Genomic DNA, 22,306 nt, shown 5'->3' with positions numbered 1-22,306 from the left:
GAGTCCAGCACCTGCCCTTCCCTCTCACCTGTGAGTCTGCTCCATCCCCCAAGAGTCTAGCATTACTTCCTTCTCCACAAAAGCCAGTTTTTCTGCCAGGTACCTGATGCCACCGCGTATTGCTCTTCTACCATTTGCCATGTGTTGCCCTGCCCTGCTGGCTGCTGCCTACGTCCTACCTCCAATTGCTCTGCTGTGCCACCTACCATGTGCTGCCCTTCTGCCTTCCAGGTAAGTGACCCGATCATTTGGTCTCAGTCGGGGGGAGCAGGGAACACTATTGTTGGGGGTGGGGGATAATGGAGCAATCAAGAATCTTATTGATCGGCCCCAAGATGAGGGTGGGGCAAGTTATGGTACAGGTGGGAGATGGGGCAGGTAAGGCAGGGTATGGTAGGAGGAGAGCAAAGACAAATGTTGGTCTGGGGCACCAAAACCTCTTGAGCTGGCCCTGCTAGAATGTAGCAAATTCACGCTTACATAGTATGTATTTGCAAAGGGGTGGCCTAGAAGAGGAACACAGGCTGGGTTATTTCTTGCATGTATAACTTACTATAAATTACACATGCCCTGACATATTTATATATGGCACTTCCACCACCTCTATAGCTAGTGTTAGCATGCTGATACAATGTTGTGTTAGTATTGTATTCTACAAAAGAAGTTAGGTGCCTAAGTTTCCTATCACACACCCTTAGAGTGTGTAAATGGAGGTGTCCTGTTACAGAATTACCTGCCTAGTGGCTGATAGTATAAGATAGGGAAGTTGAATGTGAAGTCAATTATGTTTCTTTTAGAAGGCAACATACAACAACAATTTATTATTTCTATAGTGCTACTAGGTGCATGCAAAGCTGCACACTGTACATGTAAGAGATGATCCCTGCTCAGAAGAGCTTACAATCTAATTATGACGGACACTCAGGTCAAAAGGGGAGTCAGAACCAGTGCTCATGTAAGGAATTGGGGTGGGGGGCTGATGAGGTGAAATCACATAGGACAATGGGGAGTCTGAACTTTGGCCTAGATTAACTAAGCTCACCAATCTAGGCGATTGTTGGGCGATTCGTGGCCGAGTTCTGCCTGGCAACCAATTCACCAAAGAGTCCTCATGCAAATTACCTGATTGGACGCACACCCTAGATCAATCCCACGGATCGCTGTAGAGCAATCGAGACGCATGCGCAGATTCTCCTTGTTGCTTTAAGGTAAGGGGGGCGGATCACTTTGCTGAAACAGTGGAAGGAAGAGCTGCAGGGAGCCAGCCTGGATCGTGGAAAGGGAGCAGCGACAGAGCAAAGCAAGTGCGGAGAAGAGATCAAGCAGTTTATTTCGCCAGCATCAGGTTACTCAAAGCTTCTTTTCTGCAACTTGTTTGTGCAGCTTTTTCAAAGTGAAAGTAGCTGGCAGCTTGCTTGGATGATGGCCTGATGATTATTTTCCCCGGTGTGGGCAAGCACACGGATCCCCTCCGTGCATGCTGCTTATTTAGGGGGGAGGGGCTGGGGTAGTGTTCAGCCGTTGCTGGACTGTGGCACCTCACACCAGGACCAGCCCTGAGGAGTGGGAGGGTGGCTGGGGCTGGCAGCAGCTAGGGGAGGGGGACTTTGGGGACACGGATCTAAGCCACCGCCACCACCCCCACCCCCACCCTGGGACTTGCTGCCACTGTTGGTGGAAGTTTGGGGGGGGGGGTGAAGATTTATGTGCACGGACTGCAGGAAGAGTCGGAGGATCTGCACCAGAGGGGAGTTTCAGCTATCACCACCCCAAGTCCCCAGTTGAAATGCTCATGCTAGGTTATTTGGGATATGTCAGTTGCATAAAAAAGAGAGCTGCTGGCCTTTCAAAGGATGGATTTCAGGGCGGGAGAGAGCAGGAGAATCGGCAAGGACGTTTTTGACTGGTCCTCAGCAGTCACTTCATTTCAGATCGGCAACCCTAATCAGTGTTCCTTCTTCTGTTTAGTGAATCGATGGCTTCCTACTTATGCATGGCATTTCCCCTCATTTGCATGTTCGGATTGGATCGGATATTGATCAGTTCAGGGAACAATCAGGTCGGGAAACGATCATAAAACCATCGGTACACAATCGGTAAGTTTTGTGAATCTAGCCCTTAGTGCTCAAGAAGGAAATTCAAGGGGGCTGAATAGGTGGTCCATTGAGGGGATGACAGACAGCTATGTTGGTAGGGTTAGGATTTAAACTCAGCTTCAAATAAATGGGCTTTCAGTCTGGATTTGAATTCCGCCAGAGACGGAGCCTGACATAATGAGCCAGGCAGGTTGTTCCAGGCAACATAAAGTATTTTTCTTTAGACAAGCTCTTGGTTGCTGATTTGAATATATTATTATTTTGATGATTATTTTAGCTTTAAATTTACAGTATTGTTTATTTATTGTATCTTTTTAGTGCCTTTAATGCTTACCTTATTATCATTTTTTTGTGTGTTTCTCATGGTATCTGTCTACAGATTGTTTGTATGTGATGGGCTATAGATTAATAAATGAAACAGGAAAGATACAATATTAATCCATTTTAATTTTTATCTGAAGTTATCTATGAAAAACAACGGTTAACAAATCTCAAATAATAAATCTGCTTTAGTCAGCCATAAGATGAAAAAAGACACCCCTCTCCCTCCCAACAACATTTCTGTAGATTAAGGACCATTTTGTCTAATATCAGTAATTATCCACCAGATGGCAGCACAATCTGAGTATTGGGGGAAAAACTGGGACCTGTCTCTTCCTTCCCCTGAATTTGTGAATGAGTATAAAGGTACTTCCCCCTTTCATGAAAAGACTAGTGAAGATGTATTAATGTTGTGGGATATGATCCAAGAAAATGAGTATATGAGAAAACGGAAGAGGCAGCATGGGAGAGTGTGGCGCAGTGGTTAAAGCTAGTGCTGCAGCACCCTGAAGTTGTGGATTCAAACACACATTGCTTCTTGTGACCCTAGGCAAGTCACTTAATCCCTCCATTGCCCCAGGTATATTAGATAGATTGTGAGCCCCCCGGGACAGATAGGGAAAAATGCTTGAGTACCTGAATAAATTCATGTAAACCACTCTGAGCTCCCTTGGGAGAATGGTATAGAAAATTGAATAAATAAATAAATAAATGCTGCTCATGGTTAAGGTGACCATACATCCTGTTTTAAACGGGACCGTCCCTTTTTCTCATCCCCTGTCCCGTTGTCCCCACGCACAGCTTAGGGATGCCGAAATGTCCAGTTTTCAGCGATGGCGTCCTGAAGCTGTGTGTGGGGACAATGGGACAGGCGACTGCTCCATTGTAGCTCTGCGAGTCCTGCGAAAACTGACGGCAGCTATTCACGGAGCGGTGCGGGACAAGGAAGGTGCATGAAAATCTCGCATCTGCATTTTGCGCCACTCTTACGCTGCTGCAGCTAGTTCAGGAGTCAGCCAGAAGGAAGGGCAGGACCGCCAGACCACCGGAGGGACTCAATAAGGTAACAGGGGTGGGTCTTACTCCATAAGACATACCATTATTTCAACCCAATTTTTGGGGGGAGAAAAAGTGCGTCTTATGGAGTGAAAAATACGGTAAGCACTGGCAAGTTAGATGCAAAGTATTGATAACGAAAGCTAAGAGAGAATATGAAGAGAAACTTGCCAAAGAGGCAAAAACTCAACAATTTTTTTAGGTACATCAGAAGCAGAAAACCTGTGAGGGAATACATGGGACCACTGGATGATCAAGGAGCAAAATGGACACTAAGGGAGGATAAGGCCATAGAGAGACTGAATGAATTCTTTGCTTTGGCTTCACAGAAGAAGATGTAAGTGATCTACCTGAACCAGAAATGGTTATCAAGGGTGATGATGAGGAGGAACTGAAAGAAATCTGTGAATCTAGAAGATATACTAAGCCATATCGACAAGTTAAAAAGTGATAAATCATCTGGACCGGATGGTATACATCCCAGGGTACTAAAAGAATTTAAACATACAATTGCTGACCTGCTGTTAGTGATCTGTAACCTGTCGCTAAAATCGTCTGTAGTACCTGAAAATTGGAGGGTGGCCAATGTTATGCCGATTATTAAAAAGGACTCCTGGGGAGATCCGGGAAATTACAGACAGGTAAGCCTGACTTCAGTGCTAGGCAAAATGGTGGAAACAATTATAAAAAATAAAATTGTGGAACACGTAGACAAACATGATTTAATGAGACGGAGTCAGCATGGGTTCAGGTGAGGGAGATTTTGCCTCACCAATTTGCTTGACTTCTTTGAAGGTGTGAATAAACATGCAGATAAAGGTGAGCCAGTTGTAGTGTATCTGGATTTTCAGAAAGCTTTTGACAAAGTTCCTCATGAGAGGCTCCTGAGAAAATTAAAGAGTCATGGCATAGGTGGCAAAGTTCAGTTGTGGATTAGAAATTGTTTATCGAATAGAAAATAGAGGGTAGGGTTAAATGGTCATTTTTCTCAGTGGAGGGGAGTAAACAGTGGAGTACCTCAGGGATCTGTACTGAGACCAGTGCTAATTATAAATTATAAACGCTGACAGGTTAAAAATGCTGGGTCTGTTCTCCCTGGAGAAGAGGAGACTTAGAGGGGACATGATAGAAACCTTCAAAATCCTAAAGGGCATAGAGAAAGTAAATAAGGACAGATTCTTCAAACTGTGGGGAGCCACAAACACTAGGGGTCACTCGAAGAAATTGAAAGGGGACAGGTTTAGAACAAATGCTAGGAAGTTCTTTTTTACCCAGAGGGTGGTGGACACATGGAACGCACTTCCAGAGGATGTGATAGGCCAGAACTCTGTACAAGGGTTCAAGGAGGGTTTGGATAGGTTCCTGGAGGATAAGGGGATAGAGGGGTACAGATAGAACTTGAGGTAGGTTGTAGAGGTGTTCAGAAACCACTTCACAGGTCTTGGACCTGATGGGCCGCCGCGGGTGCGGACCGCTGAGCGAGATGGACCTCTGGTCTGACCCAGTGGAGGCAACTTCTTATGTTCTTATGTTCTTATAAATGATCTGGAAATTGGAATGATGAATGAGGTGATTAAATCTGAAGATGACACTAAACTGTTCAAAGTTGTTAAAACGCATGCAAAATGTGAAACTTTGCAGGCAGACCTTAGGAAATTGGAAGACTGGGCATCCAAGTGGCAGATGAAATTTAATGTGGACAAATGTAAAGAGATGCACATTGGGAAGAATAACCCAAATCACAGTTACCGAAGGCTAGAAAAAGATCTGAGTGTCATTGTAGACAATACGATGAAATCTTCCAGTGGCCAAAAAAGCAAACAAGATGTCAAGAATTATTAAAAAGGAGATGGATAATAAGATTAAGGGCTCCTTTTACTAAGGTGCACTAGCGTTTTTAGCGCACGCACAAGATTATCCCGTGCTATAGCGCGCATTAGCTGAAAAATTACCGCCTGCTTAAAAGGAGGCGGTAGCGACTAGCACACACGGCATTTTAGAGCGCGCTAAAATCACTAGCTTGCCTTTGTAAAAGGAGCCCTAAGAATGTCACAATGCCTCTTTATTGCTCCATGGCGCGACCTCATTTTCAGTATTGCGTTCAATTCTGGTCTCCTTATCTCAAAGATATAGCTCACGGTATAGCGGTATACAGAAAAGGTTCAAAGAAGAGCAACCAAGATGATAAAGGGGATGGATCTCTTCTCAAATGAGGAAAGCCTAAAAAGGTTAGGGCTCTTCTGCTTGGAAAAGAGACATGATTGAAGTCTACAAAATCCTGGATGGAGTAGAACAGATACAAGTGGATCAATTTTTCACTCCATCAAAAATTACAAAGACTAGGGGACACTCAAAGTTATAGGTAAATACTTTTAACACCAATAGGAAATATTTTTTCACTTAGAGAATAAATAAGCTCTGGAACACATTGCCAGAGGTTGTGGTATAAATAGGCAATATTTTTGTTTAAGGCCTGTGAAACAGTTTCTCTCTATAAGAGCCTCAGTGGTTAAACAATTATGTCAGCACCTCAAAAACAGCTAATTTGTTTATAGGAAGTTGCTCACTTCACTTTTGTAAACTAAAGGTTTGCCTCTGATTTGCTCTCTTGAGACAAACTCCAAAAGACATTTTTTTCAATGTTAGTCTTCAAAAATGCTTTCCCTCTTCAGCCACATGTCTCCCTCACAGGAGATACTTTTGCCTCACAGAAAATAGTTCTGAATCATTAGTAGGTCAGCTTTCCCCACACATTCCTTGAGTAAGCACACCCTTCTTATTCTGGTCTGTTCTCAGCATTTATATCTTGCTTGTATCACCAAGGAAACTAAGGGCTCCTTGTACTAAGCTGTGATAGCATTTTTAGCTCACACAGGATTTTAGCGTGCACTAAACCTGCGCTACGCGGCTAGAACTAATGCCAACTCAATGGTGGCGTTAAGGTCTAGCGCGTGCTAAAACCACTATCACAGCTTAGTAAAAGGAGCCCCAAGTGAGTTACAGTAATCTGACAGTAGAGTCTATAAAGAATGCACCCCAATCACAAGTTAGGGGAGTGTTAGAATATATTGCACTAAATGAAAAGATAAATATAATAGGTATCTCTGAGACTTGGTGGAAGGAAGATAACCAATGAGACACTGTTATATTGGGGTACAACTATATCAGGGATCTCAAAGTCCCTCCTTGAGGGCCGCAATCCAGTCGGGTTTTCAGGATTTCCCCAATGAATATGCATTGAAAGCAGTGCATACACATAGATCTCATGCATATTCATTGGGGAAATCCTGAAAACCCGAATGGATTGTGGCCCTCTAGGATGGACTTTGAGACCCCTGAACTATATCATAGCGATAGGGTGGATTGACTCAGTGGAGGCATAATGTTATATGTTAAGGAAAGCCTTGAATCAAATAGACTGAAAATTCTACAGGAGCAGAAACAAACCTTGGAATCCCTAAGGATAGAAACTGAAAGTATAAGGAGGAACAGGATGGTGATAGAAGTGTACTACCATCCACTCACCAGGATGAACGCACAGATGCTGAAATGTTATCAGAAATTAGGGAGGCTAACAAACTGGGTAACACAATAATAATGTGCGATTTTAACTACCTCGATACTGACTGGGTAAATGTAAAATCGGGGCATGCTAGGGAGGTAAAATTCCCTGATAAAATCAAGGACTGCTATATGGAGAAGCAGGTTCAGAAACCACCTAGAGGTGAAGCAATTCTAGATCTAGTTTTACTGGAGCACATGAATTGGCTCGGGAGGTAATGGTGCTGGGGCCGCTTGATAAGTGATCATAACATGATCAGATGTGATATAATCCCTGGAATAAGTTCACACAGGAAATCCAATGCAACAGCACTTAACTTTAAAAAGTGAGTCTATGATAACATGAGAATGGTAAAAAAGAGACTTAGAGAAGCAGGTGCAAAAGTCAAAAATATACATCAGATATGGATGTTATTCAAAAATACCATCCTGGAAGCCCAGACTAGATATAGTCAATGTATTAAAAAAGGAGGAAGGAAGAACAAACAGTAGCTAGCGTGATTAATGAGTGAGTGAATCAAGCTATTAGAGCTAAAAAAGAATCCTTCAAAAAGTGGAAGAAGGATCCGACTAAAAATAATTGTAAACAGCATAAGGAATGTCAAGTCAAATGCAAGGCACTAATAAGGAAGGTGTAGAGAGACCTTGAAAAGAAGATTCCGCTGGAAGCAACAACACACAGTAAAAACTTTTTTTAGGTATATTAAAAGCAAGAATAAGGGAAGGGAATCAGTTAAACCGTTAGATGACTGAGGTATAAAAGGGGTTTTCAGGGAAGACAAGGCCATAGTGGAGAGATTAAATACATTATTTGCCTTGGTCTTCATCAAGGAAGATGTGGGGGATTTACCGGTACCAGAAATGGTATTCAATTCTGATTAATCAGAGAAACTCAAACAAATCTCTGTAATACTGGATGATGTAATGGGTCAATCTGACAAATTTAACAGTAGCAAATCACCTGGACCGGATGGTATGATAGACTTGAAAAATGAAATTGCAGATCTTTTGTTAGTAATTTATAATCTTTCTTTAAAATCCAGTATAATAACAGAAGACTGGAGAGTGGCCAGCATGGTGCCAATTTATAAAAAGGGTTCAAAGATATAAATAGAACTTGTTCATAATTTGTCAGTTTTCAGAGGCTGAAAATGCTTTTCAGTTTAAGAGTTCCCCTGATCTAGACATCACAAATTTCTGAGATTCTTTTTTTTTAATTGATTTTCTTGTACTCTTGCCCTGTATTTGTTTGATTAACTGAGTAAATATTGTGGTTCCCCAGGGGTTTGTGCTGGGACTGCTGCTTTTTAATATATTTATCAATGATCTAGAGATGGGAATAACTAGTGAGATAATTAAATTTGCAGCTGAAACAAAGTTGTTCAAAGTTGTGAAAAATTGCAAGAGGACCTTGTGCGACTAGGAGACTGGGAAAATGGCAGATGATGTTTAATTTGAGCAAATTCAAAATGATGCATGTGGGAAAGAGGAAATCAAATTATAGCTACTTGATGCTGGGATCTGCGTTAGGAGTAACTGCCCAGGAAAAGGATCCACTGATGATTTTTTTGTTTGTATGATAAAGTAAAAGGACAATTTTTTTTGCCTCAAAGAAATACAACAGGAGTCTCCAATATAATATGAGGGTTCTTTGAAGACCACTTTGTTTAAGAAATTCTTGTCCTAGCCAGACACTCTACCGCAAACATAACTTCAATACCTTATCCCGAATTTCTTCCTCACACTAGGTATCCACATTCCCTGTCTGCTAAAAATTCCCTCTTCATAATTGTATCCTGATATTCGCTGATGTTAGAATATTTTCAATTGTAGGATATAAAATAGTTATTTATACATTACTTGTTGGACTATTCATATTTATCTCTATATTTCTACCTCTGTCTTTATATCTTTATCTTTACTTTTCATAAATTGTTTCTTCAGGTACTTTAGTTAGATTGTGAGCCTTTGGGACATTTAGGGAAATTTTCCAAGTACCTATCTTATTTATTTTTATCTATTGTATCTTTTTAATGCATCATTTTTGTAAACCGCTTAGAAACCTCACGGTAATTAGCGGTATATAAGAATTAAATTAAATTAAAATTAAATTAAATTAAATCCAGGTGTTGAGGATATGTTGAAATCTTCAGCGACGGCTAAGAAAGCAAATAGAACGTTAGGAATTAATAGAAAAGGAATGGAAAACAAAGATGAAAATGTATAATGCACTTGTATTGCTCTATGGTACATCCACACCTCGAATACTGTGTGCAATTCAGGTCACCATATCTCAAAAAAAGATATAGTGGAATTAGAAAAGGTACAGAGTAGGGCAACAAAAATGATAAAAGGGATGGGACGACCTCCATATGACTAGTACTGCTACTACTATTAATTATTTCTATAGTGCTATCAGACGTATGCAGCACTATAGAATCAGTCACAAAGAAGACAGTCCCTGCTCAAAAGAGCTTACAATCTAAACAGACAAGACAGACAAACAGGATGTCATGGATGCAGTTAAGGGGAATGGTGATATGAGGAAAGACTAAAGTGGCTGGGGCTCTTCAGCTTGAAGAAGAGATGGCTCAGGGGTGATATGATAGAGGTCTATAAAATACTGAGTGGAGTGGAAAGGGCAGATGTGAATCACTTGTTTACCCTTTCCAAAAATACTAGGACTAGGGGGCATGCGATGAAGCTACTAAGTAGTAGATTTAAAACAAACCAAAGAAAATATTTCTTTATACAATGTCTTTTTCGACAAACTTATAGTAGAGACTGAGTATGATTAAGAATGTTGGTTTGATATAAAGGGTCTGCTGGAACTGTATACAAGTTTGCTGTGAATGTATCTTGTTTGTTTAATATGTCTCTTAAAGATTGTTTCTTATTTTGTTTTCCATTTAGCAAATTTAAGATAAGCGGAATATAAATATTTTTAAACAAATAAAATATGTCTGTTTGCTGGTGAGTCTCCACTTGAAGTACCAGGTTTAGCTTTGGAGGTTGTAGCTTGCTAAGGATAAAGACTTGAAGTAGTTCAAAGGAAAAAAATCTAAATAGTATGGGGTCTACACCAGAAGATTTATGAGAAGAAACTTTAGGGTCTGAATATGCATACCCCAGAGGACAGGAGAGACAGAGGGGATCAAAAGTCCTAAGTGAGCCTTGAAGTGTTTGCTCCCAGGAGTGGCTCAAGGCTCTAACCTACTCATCAGTATTCTAGTATCTCCCCTTCTTTTCCCTACCTTCCTCAGTCCATCTACTTTTCCTACTCTACTCCCTACTTCCCCCCCAGATTGCAGCATCTCTCCCCTCCCCCCATCCCAAGGTGGCAACATCTCAACTCCGTCTCCCTAATCCTAACGTACAGCATTTCCTTCCTCCCTTATCTTCTCTCTGCTTGGTCAACTGCTGCTGCCCTTCCTCCTCCTGGTCCTGAAACTGAAAAAGATTAAGTGCTCTGCGGGGCTTTAAGCACAGGCCTGTGCTGAACTACTGCCATGTTCTGCTCCTGCTCCCCCCCACTCCCAACAACAGTAAGTTTGGGAATCATAGGCATAGAGGTGTCTAAGCTACACAGAGAAGCAGGTACAACTCTAACCATCTCACTGGGTAGGCTAGATGAACTATGTTGGTCTTTATATGGGTTATATGACAGTTAAGTTTGATGGGCCATTTCAACAAACACAAAAATAGTGGATGAATATCTTAACGATCAAGTAAGGATGTGTTGAACTTCATCGCTGTCAGACATAACAGAATTGAGCGTGGGGGTTTCTCTCATCAAAGGAGAGGGGGTAGCACACACCTGTGAAATGAAATTCAGTTTTATACAATGAAAACTAATGGATTTCTTCATTTGTCATTTGAGAAAAAAAGCCATGAAAAGAAGCTTGAAAATAATTCCTCACCTTTTGTGTGACCTCTGCTGTGAATCTTTAGCTCTTCTTCACTGCTGAACAGGCCACCACACTGGGGGCAGGACCAAGGCTGGCCAGCTGAGGAGCAAGGGAAGGATTTGGGAATCAGGCAAGTTTTGTGGTAGAGTTCTTAACCTCACTAAAGTTTGAAAACCACATTCTTAAACAATGGTAACCTGCTTCCTTCATTACTTGCTCCTATGCTCTCTATTTACTTGTGACCAGCATGTCCCAGTTTTTGTGTTTTCAAGTAGTGTGCAATTTTCATCCATTCATCAGGTACAGCCAGTTGGTCAGGTTTTCAGGATACTTGCGTGACTATGCATGAAATAAATCTAATGCACTGCCTCCATTGAATACAGATTATCTCATCCACTGAAACCCTAACCATGTGGGTGTGACTCGAGGACTGGGTTGAGAGCGACTGCCTTATACTTATCGGCATTCAATCTCATCTGCCTAGGTGTCCGCTCATTAATCTAAAATATCACATCCTTCTGTCAAAATCAGTTTGTCCAGCTGTAAACTTAAAGAATGGCATTTTGGTGTCAATCATCAAAAATAACAATACTGCTTTTAGGATATGGACAAGTAATTGTGACAGTTTATAGTTTCCCCTGCAATCACTTTCTAACCAACTTCCAAATGGTAATCTTAAACCTATCATTAATTTGTTTATTTATTTGGATTTTATTAACTACCTTTTCAGGAAGAGATTCACTCAAAGCAGTTTACAATACGTTGGATAGTAATCAGGTACTCGGGTATTTTTTCTGTCTCGGAAAATCAGTACCACCTCTATGCAGATGACTCCCAGATCTACCTCTCCACACCAGATATCTCTCTTGGAATCCAGGCCCGAGTCTCAGTCTTCCTGTCTGACATTGCCACTTAGATGTCTCACTGCCATCTAAACATAAATATAGCTAAAACCGAGTTCTTTATTACATTACATTAGGGACTTCTATTCCCCCTACACCTTGCAGTTCAATCCTTCTGACACTTAACCATTTTATGAAAGAAATTTCTGAAAAAGATAGATTTTTAGTTGTCTTAAAAAAATCAAATGCTGACTCAGTCTCATTAAATAATATTTATCTACGTGTTCCACAATTTTATTTTTTATAATCGTTTCTACCATTTTGCCCGGCACCAAAGTGAGGCTTACTAGTCTGTAATTTCCCAGATCTCCCCTGGAGCCCTTTTTAAAAATCGGCATAACATTGGCCACCCTCCAATTTTCAGGTACTACAGACGATTTTAGTGACAGATTACAGATCACTAACAGCAGGTCAGCAATTTAATTTTTGAGTTCTTTTAATACCCTGGGATGTATACCATCAGGTCCTGACAATTTATCACTTTTTAATTTGTCAATTTGGCTTAGTACATCTTCCAGATTCACCAAGATTTCTATCAGTTCCTCCATATCATCACCCTTGAAAACCATTTCTGGTTCAGGTAGATCTCTTACATCTTTTTCCGGAAAGACCAAAACAAAGAATTCATTCAGTCTTTCCGCTATGGCCTTATCTTCCCTGAGTGCCCCTTTTACTCCTTTATCATCCAACGGTCCCACAGATTCCCTCACAGGTTTTCTGCTTCTGATGTACCTAAAAAAATTGCTATGAGTTTTTGCGTCTTTTGTAATTGTATTTAATGCATTAACTTTCAACTAATAACAAAAACTCTGTAATTACTTAACAAGATCAGCATATTTGGCACATTTCACAAAAATAATGCTATTCATAAGCTTCCCAAGCTAATAATGATAATTTGTTCAGTTATCCGATTACTTCATCAGTCTCACTAGTAGTGCGTTTGTTATCCCTTAGCCTTGATTACTGCCTCACATTTTCTTGGCATGCTATCCACAAGTCTTTGGAGATCAATAGGTGTTATGTGGAACCAGGAGTTGATTATTGCTGCTATCAGCTCATGTTTGTTGGACAGTCACTTTGCTGCTACTGTTCTCTTTAAACTGGCCCAAAGGTTCTCAATGGGGTTGAGATCTAGGCTGTTTCCTGGACAGTCCAGCAACTCAACCTTGTTCTCTTTGAACCAGGTGAGACATTTCTTCTCTGTGCGGCATGGGGCACTATCCTGTTGAAAAATGAATGGTCGACTGGCACCAAAGATATCTCCAGCTAAGGGCAGGACCTTGGGCTGAAGGACCTCTTTTATGTATTTGTTAGCATTTTATCACTCCATCAAATACCTGCAATTGACCCACATCATCTCTGGACATGCATTCCCACACCATCACATTCAAAGGATGTAGTACACTCATCAATGAATATACATAGTAGATACCATCACTTCCAAATATGGAGATTCGGGTCTCATCACTCCACAATACCTTCTTCCACTGCTCTGTGATCCAGCTGACATGCTCTTTAGCCCAGTTCAAACATTTATTATGCTGAGGAAGAGCTTTTTCCTGAGAATTCCTGCTTGCAGGCCTGCTTTCAGCAGTCTCTGGCAAACTGTCCAGCCTAACACCAAAACCCCTGTTTCGGCCAGTAACTTATTCATGTCAGCGGCAGTTAATTTTCAATTCTGTAGAGCCATTCTCACTATCCTTCTATCAGTCTGAGGTGTTGTAACCTTTTTCTGTCCCCTTCCAGCTTTGTTTGTGATGCTTCTAGTCTCTTCAAATGGCTTAAAAATTGTGGGCGAAGTATGTTAAATATTTCCTCTCTATTTTGAGGTTTATTGTATTTCAGGAATTTCTTGCTTCTCTCCAATTGTTAGTGATGTGTAAATTTGGAAACTAATAAAGAATAAACTATAAAAAAGGAAGAAAGGATGACAAAAGGAACCATGCTAAAAAGGCCTTAAACCCAGCCAAGCAGATAAGTCTCTCCAGGGTATAGAACTAATACCACATGAGCAGGAGATAGTGAAAGCATTTCTATCTGGGGAAAGTGGAAATGAGCTATGGTTAGAGGAAAGTATGGAGTGTGAGGAATGTATTTCTGTTTGCTCAGATAATAGCAGAGAAATGCAATGGGAGCTATAAATTCAGACTTGATGCATGAGTGGTTTCAGCTGAGCCGGCAGGAATCCCCAAAACTGGCTTAGCTGATGGGGATTTCTCTGCCACAATCAGCTGATGGCAAGCCCTCAATGTGCTGTTTTATCCTCTCATCTCTGAGTGGTGGGAGGGGGTTGTGACCACTGGGGAAGTAAGGAGGGGTCATGCCAATGGTCATTTTGTCAGTTTGGTCACCTTTGGGACACTTAGACCTGTTTTACTTTGGTCTAAATCCCGGCGTGTACGTTCCGCCTAAGATGACTTGGAAAAACTTTGATCATAATTATTGCTTCAGGACGTCCAGTTGTAAGCTTGCCTGATTCCTACCCATAACACACCTCCCAACAAGCCCCTTTGAGCTCTGGACACACAGCAGCTTAGAAGTGCTGCTGATCATCCAGAAAAATTGTTTTGATTATCAGCACTTGGATGTTCCACATGCCGACTTAGGCAGGTTTATGAACGTTTTAAAGTTTTGATTATGCCCCTCTTAGTCCAGTGATTTTCCACTTTTTTTGTTCTGTTAGAAAAATGCAGAACATAAAAGTAGATAATCGCTGGACTAAGGGCTCCTTTTACTAAGCTGCGCTAGCGGTTTTAGTGCACGCTACAATGACCTGCGCGCTAGATGCTAATGCCTCCATTGAACTGGTGTTAGTTTTTATGCGTAACGTGGGGGTTAGCGCGCGCTAATCTGCAGCTTAGTAAAAGGAGCCCTAAGTGTATAGACCTTGATGAAGACTGACCCAGCTTTGTTGGTTGGGCTGAGAACGTTTCAGCAACCCCTTGTATAGCACCACCCCTTCACTGTTTAATCCACCCTGACATTTCAATAAAATTTCTACCCTGCATGACCGAGGCAGGTGGCATCTTATAAACGAATCAATTTATTGAGACATGAGCTTTCAAGAACCTGCTTTTGATTTGTATATAAGGTGTCATCTACCTCTATTATTTTTGTTAGACAGGACTAACATAGCTACACCTTTCAGAATTTGTACCATGGTAACACATCGCCCCATTGGCTGTTCTCCTTCCACAAGGTCTCTGAGATGTCTATTATGTCTAACTGCTAATTGACTGCCTTACATTCTAGCGCCCTATCTTATTTTTAGACCAATAGCATTTTCATTTAGACAATGTAAAGAATGACTTTATTTGTATATACAACCTGTGTGGCAGTTGATGGGGTAATTTGGAATCATTTATCTCTGTCTTTAATTTATTCCTGGGCTACTTCAGCTTTTATCACAGAATATCCTGAGAGAGGGATTAATTTCTATGTTTTGTTAGTATCTTTTGAAGATCCCTTACTCCAAACTATGTGATCCTGAGTGACTTTTGCCTTTCCTCCATATTCTTAGTTTAAAATCTTCTCTATCTTTTTTTTAAAGGGGATACTCACTGAAGTTACATAGAAATAGAATAGTTAAGCTCTGAAACTCATTACCAGAGGATGTGATAACAGTGGTTAGCATAGCTAGGTTTAAAAAAAGGTTTGGGTAAGTTCCTGGAGGAAAAGTCCAAAGTGTACTATTGAGAAAGACATGGGGGAAACCTCTGTTTGCCCAGGGATCAGTAGCATGGAATGTTGCTACTATTTGGGCTTCTGCCAGGTGCTTGTGACATGGATTAGCCACTGTTTGAAACAAGATACAGGGCTAGATGGATCTGACCCAGTATGGCAATTCTTATGTTCTTATATAAAGATTAGTATCAGCAGCCTGTTTCCATCCTTATGCTTTGCTTTATTTTAGATTTAATTCATACCTTTTTTTAGTAGTAGCTCAAGGTGAGTTACATTCAGGTACATTAAGTATTTTCCTTAAAGTCTAAGTTTGTATCTGAGGCAATAAAGGGTTAAGGGCACAGATTGGATCCGATCCGTATCTGGGGGGGCTGATTCATGAATCGCCCTCATGCAAATGAGGGTGATTGGAATCACGCCCCTAACAGACTCAATTGGATCGCTGAACAGCGATCCTTGAGCATGCGCAGACCATCTGTAGATGGTCTGTGCATGCGCTGGCCCTCTGTGCTCGGCAGAGCAGGGAAATTTCTTTTTGGGGGTTTTTTTTTTTCTTCCCAAGCCCATGGTTTTAACCCGCTTTAAGCCCGTGTCTTAAAACCACGGGTTTGCGCTGTGGGGAAGGGTGGGAGAGTCGGGGCGTCAGGAGAGATTCGCGGCTTGCAGGAGAGATTCGGGGCAGGCAGGAGAGATTTGTGGCTAGCAGGAGAGATTCGCAGCTGGCAGAGAGATCAGGGCTGCAGGAGTTCGTGGCAGAGAGAGCAGAAAAACATGGCAGAGAGCAGGGCGGCAGGAGACAGTTCAGTCGGAAAGGACCTGAGGAACTGGTCCTCAGCAGTTGCTTGTTTGTGATCGGCCAGCCTAGTCGGTGTTGCAGGGTTTTGGTTAGTGAATCGCTGCCTGCCATCATTTGAATGCTGTTCCCCCTCATTTGCATGCACGTATCAGAGGATGGTCAGGACACAGGTTAGTGAATCAGGTCGGAGGGAAATCGGGTTGCAAAGGGGTCGCAAACCGATTGGTACACAATCGGATTGCTTAGTGAATCTAGCCCTAAGTGATTTACCAAGATCAAAAGGGAAAGGGAATGGAGCTTGATATACTACCTTTCCGTGGTTACAATCAAAGCAATTTATAAATTATATATAGTTACTTATTTTGTTCCTGGGGGCAATGGGGGTTAAATAACTTGCCCAGAGTCATCAGAAGCTACAGTGGGAATTGAACCCAGTTCCCCTGATTCTTAAACTGCTGCACTAACCACTAGACTGAGCAGTATTTCCCTGATTGTAAGCCTGGTGCTTTACCCAATAGGCTATTCCTCTGCTTCTGGAATGCTTCCCACTTTCCCCAGAATGTTGCTCAGTTCCTAACAAATCTAATCCCTCTTCCGTGCACCATCATCTCATCTACACATTGAGACTTCAGAGCTCTGCTAACTTTTTGGGTCCTGTGTGTGGAACACGGGGCCTTTCTGAGACTATTACCCTGGAGGTTCTGGAGTTCAGCTTTCTACCCCAAATCCTTTTTTTATTAGACTAATGTAATACATTTTTGATTAGCTTTCAAAAGCAATGTCTTCTTCAGATCAGAAATGAGTAGCTTTTGAAGGCAATACCTTCTTCTTCAGATCAGAATGAACAAATGATCATTGCAGATATGAAGAAGAAGGTATTATTTTTGAATCTAATCAAAAATGTATTGCTAGTCCCATAAAAACAGTATTGTCTTGTTTCCTTTTATTTTATTTCTACCTAAAATCCTAAATTTAGCTTCCAAAAACTTGCTTCAAACTTTTTTATGTTGCTGGTACCCACATATACTAAGACAGGTGGTTCCTTCTAAGCACTATTTAAAATCTTATGTGAGTGACACATAAGACCAATCATCTTTGCAGTAGACAGACAAATTACCAAGTGATCCTTGCACCCATAAGTCACCCATCTATCTGCATGCCTAATGACTGACTGAATCACCTACTACAGTGGCCATCCTAATCTTTCCCTCCTGGATACATGCCTCTAGAGACACATTCTCTGTGTGTTATGATACTGCATTACCTGGAGGACAGGTCCAGGGTACAGGATCATCTCTTGCCATATCAGCATACTCTCTCCTTCCAGGTGACATTTCTCCTTCTTGGCAACACAGAGACTGCCAGACGAGGTAGGACTAATGTGCTATGTCCTTGAAAGTCTCTTCTATATATAGAACCTCTTTCTTGTACAAATAAGACCAGGGGTTCCCAAACCTGCCCTGGGGGTTCTCCAGTCAGTCAGATTTTCAAGATATCCACAGTGAATATTCATGAGTGTGATTTGCATGCACTGCCTTCACTGCACCTGACCGACTGGGAAGCCTCCAGGACAAATTTGGAAACCACTGAATTAGACAGGTGTCAACCATGCACTCCCCTCCCCAGCACCTTTTAAATCGCTCACCATTTTTGAATAATGGAGAATATAGATGTTCACTAAGAACCTACCACCCATACAAAATTTGGGGCTCAATGCAAAGAAGCCCATTTCATTCCCATGGACTTCTTCAAATTCAGTGCACCTTAATTAGTAGCACAGCTTTGTAAAAGAAGACCTTAGTAAAGCTGGATCAAGCCATTTAAAAGTTATAAGAAGGGAGTCACACATACACCCTGCAACACAAACATTTACAGTGCCATCTGAAAAACTCGTGTTTGAATCGAACTAAGACTAGAAAGGTTTGTTGACTTCTACTGCTACAAGTTAAACCCTGTAATTGACACAGGATGTGTAGCTGAGTTAGAACGTTAATTTTATGTTTCCATATTTTCATGTTTATTTCTGTGTTTTCCTGGGATAGAGTCAGTATTCCCTCTAAGCGGGCGGGTGTTGTGAGCAAACTTTTTTCACTGTGAGCTAAAAATATCGGGCGCCAGCAAGTTATGAGCCAAATAAATATGTTGTCAAAGTTGCTGATACATGAGGACGAGGTATTCAAAGGAATTTTAGGCCTACACGCTAAATTAAATAACGTTAAATAATATTTTTAAGAACACAAAACAACGCATTAATTCTTGAAAGTACAAAATTCTTAATTTTTTTTTTTTTTACCAGAAAAACTCAAATTTATTTTAAAACAGTCTACAGAAATTGTAGGGATGAAATGATATCTTAATAAATGTTTTACAACAAATGTAGTTATGTCTGTTACATCCATATGTGTAAACTGTAAATTAAAAACAGTCCAGAAGACAATACGTTTGATGCTTTCAATTTCTAGACAATCTATCAATTCCAGCTTCTACACAAAAGTATAAATACATTAAAACACCCCCACCCCGACGTCCGATTCCTCCCCCAGCCTCCCCTTACCTTTGCGACGCGTTACATGGACTGCCAGCTCGCCTGCCTGCAAGCACGTGTGTGCGCTGTGACGAGAAACTTGTGCGCTGCGAGGTAATATTTTGTGCGCCAGCGCACGCCAGCGCAGCTTAGCGGGAACACTGGATAGAGTTGGTATGGAACTTACATGCATGAGAGTGGAGATGTAAACGTAGGTGTAAGGTATTCAAGAAGCATCTCCCACAGAAATGACATGGAAAGCCACTTGTAATGTCCTGCACATTCCTGGTAAGAAGACAGAATTTAGATCATGTATTAATCATCAAATAATCCCTGCTTACCCTCTGGATAAGGTAGTCGCCATCTTTCCTATAGCATCAACAAAATTATTTTCTTAAATATTCATTCATCATGTTATTTACCTTCTTAGACATTAACAGTGCTGCCCTACCAAATACCCTGTTTCCCCCCCCCCAAATAAGACCTATCCTATAAATAAGCCCTAGCATGATTTTTAAAGATGCTCCTAATATAAGCCCTACCCCAAAAATAAGCCCTAGTTAAGATCGACCCCCGAAGCCCCCCCACCAAATGTCCCCGACACTCCCTGACTCCATCCCTGACACTAGTGCTGCCTGATTTGCTGAAAAAATTGAAGTTGCTTCAGTAACCCCCCCCCACCTCTGCTGCTTTAGAAGGCCTCGGAGGTACGGTATGTCAGTTTCACGGTGGGAGGGTTGGTGGGGTTGTGCTGCACAGGGAGATGGGATGGGAGGGAGGGATAGAAAGATGCTGCACAAGGGGATGGGTGAGTCAAGAGGGGAGGAAAGATGCTGCACATGGTGGGAGGGGGGAGAAAGGAAAGAGGAAGAATTGGGGTGGAGGAGAGGAAGGGAGAGGTGATTGTTGTACATGAAAAAATAAGACATCCCCCCGAAAATAAGCCCTAATGTGTTTTTTGGTCCCCAAATTAATATAAGACACTGTCTTATTTTTGGGGAAACACGGTATCTTCTTCACTTCATTCACCTCCATAAACTGAAATCGCCTTCCCTTTAAAATATCAGGATTATTCAATTAGAATAAAAGGAGTTCATCATTATGTCTGATGAGTGATCAAATATGTGGTCAACAAAGCATTGCCCAACCACTGAAGTACTCACACAAGCACTTCTGCCTAACCTCGAGAGCTTTCTCAATCATACAGAAAAAAAAAGAAATGAATTTAAGCACTGAACTTCAGATAACTTGATCAGTTTTTCGTCTGGTTTAATGGAAAGAAGAGCTGCTTTGCTGACAGAAAGTTGAACTGAATTTGTGTTCTTGGTTGCATGCAACAACACAGTAAAACTGTTTCTGCAACCTACCATTGCTCTCATCTTATGTGAACTTACCACTTCAACTGTGATGAATCTCAACAAGGGCAATGCGAAGAGGGTCAGTTCTGAGAAAACAGGCCCCTTTCAAAACCACATAACTGGAGCCAACTCATCAAAGCAATTGCTGTGGCTAGGAATGGAGGGGGGGTGGGAGAGGGAGTGATGTTGGAAGATGCTACTGATCTGCATCATGATCTAGGCAAGGGTTGGGTTGGGTTGGAGAAGAGATGCTAAGAAAACATTGTGTTCTCGTGAACATCGGCTTTCCACAGTCTCTTGTTTTTCTCAGAAACATAATATCATTTTGTTACCTGCGTTCTTAATTTTATATACATTTGGTTTCCTGTTAGAAACTTACTGAATACTCAGAATTTACATTTCTTAAAATCAGGTGTGTGTGTGTGCATGCTTGTGTTTATAACAGGTGACAATTCTGAGGTACACCAAGGGACAAGCTGCTAAACTGTCTTTTCCACAAATTAAGCATCTGAAAGATCAAAGCTAGGTAGCAATGAGAAATGTGCTATCCAGTTTATCTAACCACATAATACACACACCCCAGACCACAGCACAAAAGACCAGCATTGTCTCTGTAATTCTCAACAAGATCATTTGAAGTGTAGTCCTGCAAAAATCAATCTACTCAAATAGTCAAGTCCATGTCAAACTGAAGAGATTGTTAACATAAAGCATCTCATAATTTCACATTGTAATTTGTTAGCGGTGATAGTCCACATATAGGTATAAAGGGCTAGATTCACTAAGCAAACCGATTGGTTTGCGAGCCCTTAGCGACCAGATTTCCCTCCTACAGTATTCACTAGCCTGTATAGTGATCCGCTTCCGGTGTGCGCATGAAAATGAGGGGAATTGCATGCAAAGTAGGCAGGGACGCGATTCACTAAACTTTTTTTTCGATCGGACTGAGCTCACAAAAAGCGACGGCTTGGGACCAGTCGCTGAAGCCCTTTGCGATTGTCCTGCCTTCTGCCGCCCTGCTTTCTAACCTGTCAGCCCCATCTCCTGCAGCCCCGAATGAGCCTGCCTGCCCCGAACCCCCTGCTGCCTGCCCCGATCTCTCCTGCCTGCTCGTCCTGACTCTCCTGCTCTCTGCCGCCCTTCCCCGCAGTGCAAGCCCGTGGTTTTAAAGCGGGGCTGCACGCCACAGTGCAGCGCCAGCTTTAAACCTGCAGATTCACGCTGAAGGGAAGGAGGGAAGAGGCTGCCGCCGCATAGGAGCAGGAGAGTCGGGCCCCAAAGTTTAAAGTAAAAAAAAAAAAAAAAAGCTATGAGATTACATATGGGAAGAAGAGTTTGTTTTTAACCTCTAGTCATCAGTAAGCACTTCTACCACAGGCTGATATATCCACAGTAAATATATTTGCATACATTTCACTGGAAAATATAAATGGTTGCATAGTTTGGTTAACCTGAAAACTATACTTGCTTGTGGGGGCAGTTTTCTGTATTGTGTGTGTTGTGTATCTCTATGTTTACGATTGTATTTGCATGTATTAGTGCTATGTTTGTCTGTGACCAGGAGATTAGAGAACAGTTTGAAAGGAGGAATTCCCTAACTCCCCCTGTTTCACTTTATCCTAATTTCTATCCTGCAGAAGCTGGTATTGATTTTTCCATAGAACTATATTGGGTCATTTTGGGGATGAGCTTATTTCTTTGGAGCCCTCAGTCTGATATGGCTGATATTTGATCTCGATGTGTCTTTTTACTGGATTTTCTCTCATGCCAAATTTGGTCCCATTCCATTAAATTTTCAGTTATTTGTCCCCATTCTCTATAACTTATGTATAACTCTTGTCCACATATTGGGCTGGTAAGAATAAAACAAAAATCAAACAGATACAGAGTTAAAATAGTAAGCATAACCATGATATAAACTGGAAGTAGGCACTAGGATCAGATGATCTAAGATTCTCTGGTATAATGCAATAATGGAAAACAAACAGACTGTCAAATGAGAGAATACAAAGCGGAAGCTAAGGCCTGTTTTCCCAATGAATATGCATGAGATCTGTATGCATGCACTTCTTTCAATGCATATTCATTGAGGAAATCCTG

The 22,306-nt window shown here is 41.5% G+C and overlaps 1 protein-coding gene across 1 annotated transcript in view; it reads left to right on the top strand.

Annotated features, from left to right (window-relative positions):
* Positions 1 to 1,208: 1,208 nt before the first annotated feature.
* Positions 1,209 to 22,306, top strand: part of LOC117369343 (cytochrome c oxidase subunit 6B1) — a 135,548-nt gene continuing 114,450 nt past the window's right edge. Inside the window, exons 1-2 of the mRNA XM_033963806.1 lie at positions 1,209 to 1,345; positions 1,969 to 2,096. The gene's annotated coding sequence lies outside the window, so the exon portion shown is untranslated. The remainder of the gene's footprint in view (positions 1,346 to 1,968; positions 2,097 to 22,306) is intronic.

Source organism: Geotrypetes seraphini, chromosome 11, assembly GCF_902459505.1.
Source record: "Geotrypetes seraphini chromosome 11, aGeoSer1.1, whole genome shotgun sequence".
Lineage (NCBI taxonomy): Eukaryota > Metazoa > Chordata > Amphibia > Gymnophiona > Dermophiidae > Geotrypetes > Geotrypetes seraphini.
Note: the sequence above shows the minus strand (reverse complement) of the source record. Positions and strands in the feature narration are given on the sequence as shown.